The sequence below is a fragment of the Chrysochloris asiatica genome, unplaced genomic scaffold, assembly GCF_000296735.1.
Source record: "Chrysochloris asiatica unplaced genomic scaffold, ChrAsi1.0 scaffold00016, whole genome shotgun sequence".
In the NCBI taxonomy this organism is placed as follows: domain Eukaryota; kingdom Metazoa; phylum Chordata; class Mammalia; order Afrosoricida; family Chrysochloridae; genus Chrysochloris; species Chrysochloris asiatica.
Window position 1 is genome coordinate 20,130,046 of NW_006408534.1, and position 5,407 is coordinate 20,135,452.

The window sequence follows — 5,407 nt, forward strand, 5'->3', positions numbered from 1 at the left end:
GAGGGAGAGAGGCTGTGTGCTGACAGTTGGGGGTGGGCTTTGCAGGGTGTGCCCTTTGGTTGTTTAAATGGTTGTCTATTCCTGAGTGCTTCGGTATACATCCAAAAAAAAAAAAAAACCCAGAGGGAATGGAAGCAATTGCTGTTGAATGATGATGTATGGAGGGTGTTGTAATCAATGCAATGAAATGAAATACGATAGGATGAATGTAAAGTTGATGTTCTCCCATATAAACTATCACCCAGTTCACAATAAAAACTTTTAAAAAATTAAGTAAAGTCACCAAATTAATCACCCATCCAATATAATGTTTTATGAAAAGTCATTTAACTTTCAGTAACTGTTCTTTTTATTGTTGTTAGGTGCCATTGAGTTGGTTCCGATTCTTAGCAACTCTATGTACAGAAGACTAAGTCACTACTTAGTCCTTTATGAAACTTACAATCATTGTTATATTTGAGCCTTTGATGAAGCCACTAGGTCAATTCATTTTAGGGAGGTTCTTCCCCCTTTCACTGACTATTTTAAGCATGATATCCTTCTTAAGGTACTGTTCTCACTTGAAAATATGGCCATAGTACATGAGATAAGGTATAGCCATCCTCACTTCGAAGGAGCCTTGTTTGCACATCTTCTAAGACAAACTTATTTGTTTTTTTGGCAGTCCATGGAGTATTCAGTATTATTTGCTAACACCATAATTCAAATGTATCAACTCTTCTCGGGTCTTCCTTAGTTATGGCTCAGCTTTTAAATGTATATGAGGCACTTGAAAATACAATGGTTTGGGTCAGATGCACTTTAAAATGATCTTTTGCAGTCAATTTGACCACAACAATACATTGTTTGTTTTCTTATGCCTTGTTGCTATGGGCATTGATTGTGGAGCTAAGCAATATGAAAACCTTGACAACTTCAATCTTTTCTTAGTTTATCATGCTATTTCTTATTACAATAGTTAGATTTTTTTCCCTTCATATTAAGAGGTAATTCATTCTGAAGTCTTTGATCAGCTTTAGTTAAGTGCTTCAAGTCCTCATTACTTTCAGGATGCAAAGTTGTGTCATCTGCATGTTGCCGGTTGTTCCTCTAAACCTGTGCCATGTTCCTCTTCATGTAGTCCAGTTTCTTGAATTATTTGGTCAGCACACAAATTGAATAAATATGGTAAAAGGATACAAGCCTAATGCAGACCTTACTTGATTTTTAAACTATACAATATCCCCTTGTTCTGTTTGAATGACTTGCTGGTGTCATACATATGGGTTCCACATGAGCACAATTAATTGTCTGGAATTTCCATTCTTCACATGTTTTCCAAAAATGTTTATAATCTACAAAGTCACATGCCTTTACATCATCAATAAAACACAGGTAAACATCTTTCTATCATTCTCTGCTTTCATACAAGACCCATCTGACATTAATAACGATATCCCTTGTCCCAAGTCCTCTTTTGAATCCAGATTGAACTGCTGACAGTGCTTTATTGAGGTACTGCTGTAATTATTTTCATATTATTTTCTGAAAAAAATTTACTTACATGTACTATTAATGGTATTTGATAATTAGCTGCAGATTGCCTATATCTTTGGAGAACTTTTATGAAATCACTTTAATGCGTAAACTCTAAAAGTGAAAATCATGTCTTCGACAGAAATATGGTAAACATTTATGTCTTTCAGTTGTGTGACACGTGTGATGAAGACAAAGATGGATACACTCAAATCTCTATCTCTAAGAAATTCAGAGTGATGTTGGTATGCTCATGATTAACTAGCAATTGCAACATAGCCTAATATAGTATATGATATCAGTGAGTGTAAGTGGTGGAGAAAAGGGGAGTAAATAATCTGAGCAGAGGAGTTCACCCAATTCTTGGATATGTGGGTAATTGATTTTGAGAGAACTTGCATGTCATTGTACAGTCTACGAATATAATCAAGATAACAACAGGTAGCTACCAATCATCTTGACAAAAGGAAAATAATAATGGGTTGGTAAAGATTAAAACCGTGGGGTGGGAGATCAGTTAGAAGGTTGTGAGAACAATTCAGTGGGTTTTATCCAGGAAATTATGAACAAAGACCCAGAAAATGAGGAAAACATTAGGTCTAGAAAGCAAATAAATAAAGAACCTTAAGGGGTTGAACAAATAAAACATTAATTTCTATATCTGTAGTAACCCACACAGTGCCTGGTATATAATAAGTAGGCTATTGCTTTTATTCTTGTTCTCAAGTGCTGTTGAATGGCTCATAGTGACCCTCCTAGGGTTTCCGGGGCTGTAAATGTTTGAAGGAGCAGAAAGCCTCATTTTTTCCCAACAAGGCCAATAGTTTGACTAGTGGGTTCAAACTATTGGCCTTGTGGTTTGCCTATCATTTGGAGTCAGTGTAGTTGTTCAGTAAATATTCGAGGAAAGACAAATTTATGTGTATAGTACATATTCTAGTGTTAGCACTTTAGTGGTCATTCCTGCCTGGGTATCCCAAATCAATCAGAGTCCAGGATAATCTGTATCATCACATATCAGATGATATCATAATGACCTGCCTTACCAACTGATTATAACCTATTAAGTATCACATATCCATCATGACTGGTATCTGAGGATATCTTTATTGTAGATTCAAAACCTGCCATGAGCAAAAATACTTTGTACAGGAATCCCTGGGATCAAAGGAAAACAGTTTCCTTTAAAAGGAACATGATAGGTCACTAGCAGAAAATACACTTACACTGATAACCATACAAAATCTTTTGTCTATTTCTGAAGAAGTCTAGACAATGTGAGTTATTTTCCCCCTCTGGCATTTATTCACTGTCTGATTATGGGCAAGTTCCTAAAATTTCTGTGCCTCCACCCTGATACCTATTAAAACACACAATGATTTTTACTTTGCAAGGTTTAGGGGGGAAATTGCATGACTCTTATCTATAAAATGTATAGTAACTTTTAAGTTAAGTATTCAAAAATGAACACTTACTCCATTGTAGCTCATCAAGAGGCAGTGATGGCAAAGTAACCAGTGGAATTACATTCCTTTCATTTATTATATAAATTTCACTACTAGCACTAGGCATCTCTTAAACAGGCTCAAGTAATGTAAAAATTTAGCAGTGAGAAGTAAAGTATTCTTTTGGTAACTATGAACTTTGCCAGATTAGAAAATGGAGACTTTCTAAAGCCAAGAAAACATTATCAGCCAAGGTAAAATGATTTATAGAACCTGACTTCACTAAATAGCACATTAATTTGTACTATCATTTATTCATTTATTTAATGATTATTTATTAACAATCTATCAGGTTGTAGGTGGTTGTCTCTGTTAAAGTGCTATGGAGTCGGGTCCAACTCATAATGACCCAATATATGGGTTCCGAGGCTATAAATCTTTGCTGGAGAAGAAAGTCTCACCTTTCTCTTGCTGAACAGCTTGTGGCATTGAACTGCCAACCTATGGTTCACAGTCTAGTGCTTTCCCTAGACCCTCCCAAGTTTCTATTCTAGGTACCAGTTTTACATAAAGAGGTGATTGAGACATATACCCTACCCTGAAATGCTTCATAGTCTAATAAGGGGCATTGGAGCATAAGGAAGATGATTATATTGTTAAAGGATTAGAAGGTTATACAAGATATGATAGAAACTCAAAAGACCTTCTGGTCAACTCTGAAAATGAGGCCATGGGCCATGAAAATTAAAAAATTTAAACCACGGGTTAGCCCTGAGGATATGAGTCTCTGTGGAGGAATAAGAAAGGTAAGTGTCTGGTAACCACTACAGAAATAAGAGATTATATATATATATATTGTTGTTGTTAAGTGCCGTCGAGTCGGTTGCGACTCATAGCGGCCTTGTATAGGGTTTCCAAGGAGCAGCTGGTGAGTTTGAACTGCTGACCTTGCAGTTCAAATGCCTTTGTAGTCTGATGCATTAACCCATAGCAACAGCAATACACCAGGACTCTCTCTCTGTATATATGTATACACACACACACATATACATATCACCTTCTGCTCGTGTCAACTTACCCTCTACAAAACCTAACTGGTGTACACAAGGTTACAGAACCAGAAAATGAGGGGTCCAGAGCCTTTCCTAGTCTTTTTCACTGGAACTACTCACTTACTGCCTTTTATCTGGAGCATCCTCTATTTGTAGATGAGCCATTCACTTAAGACTCAGCAAATTCCTTTGATCTCAATTTCTAAAGAGCAATATGCAGCTCAATTTTTTTTTTTGTGTGTGTGTGTAATTCTATACAATAGGTGGAAATCCTGGTGTGGTGCTGTGGGTTAGTGTACTGGACTGTAAGGATGGTTTGAACCACAAGGTTGGTGGTTCAAGCTCACCATTTGCTCCTCAGAAATCCTGTATGGGGTTGCTATGGGTTGGAAGTGACTCAGCAGCACTTAACAACAACAACATAGAGGATATGGAGTGCTGGTGTGGTGCTGTAGGATGAAAGGCCAGTGGTTCAAGCTCACTAGCTACTCCACTCCTTGGAAACTCTATACAAGGTAGCTGTGAGTTGGAAACAACTTAACAGCACTTAACAACAACATAGAATATATAGACATAGATTCTTACACTAGGCAGACCTCAGCCCATATTTGGGAAGGAGAATGAAGATAACTTTTATCCTACATTACGAAGTGGGAGAGAAAAAGGTATTCTTATCAACTTTGAGACGAATTGAACATTAAAAAATTATATAACAAAGGTATATAATTTGGATTTTAGCCAAGCATGTACAACTCATTTATTGAATGAAGAGAAGGAAAACTATGCAAGAGGTTAGGAGATGCCAATTGTTAATTTTCTTGTAAGCTGTTTCACTCAGGATATTTCTATGGAGAGAACTTGATGTACGTGATGATACTGCGGGGATTTCTGTAACACCCTACTAAATAAATGGACTCAGAATCTTTTAGATACAAGTAGGTCATGAAATTAGCTCAGGAGTTGAAAAGCTAGAAACAAGCTATTTTGTGTCTGTCTACTCTATAGCCTTTTAGTATAAACTGTCTTGGATTTTAATTTACTACTTTGTTGCCACATTTTCCAGTGACATTTTAAGACTCTGAAGCAAGGAATCAGGTCAAATTTATCATTGTACCTACCTCTCCCTCCTTGTCACTCCTAGCAATACTGTTGATAAATGATAGGGCTATAATGCAAACTTTGTGAAGAAAGGGAAACGCTAGACTTGTTAGGTGTCACTGAGTTGGCTCTGACTCAAGGAACCCTATGCACAATAGAATGAAACACTCTCTCATTCTGCATTATCTTTACAATTGTTTTATTCAAGTACACTGTCACAGTTACTGTGTCCTTGAGGGCATTCTTCTTTTCCATTGACTTTTTTTTTTTTCTTTCCATGTTTTATTGTGAATTATA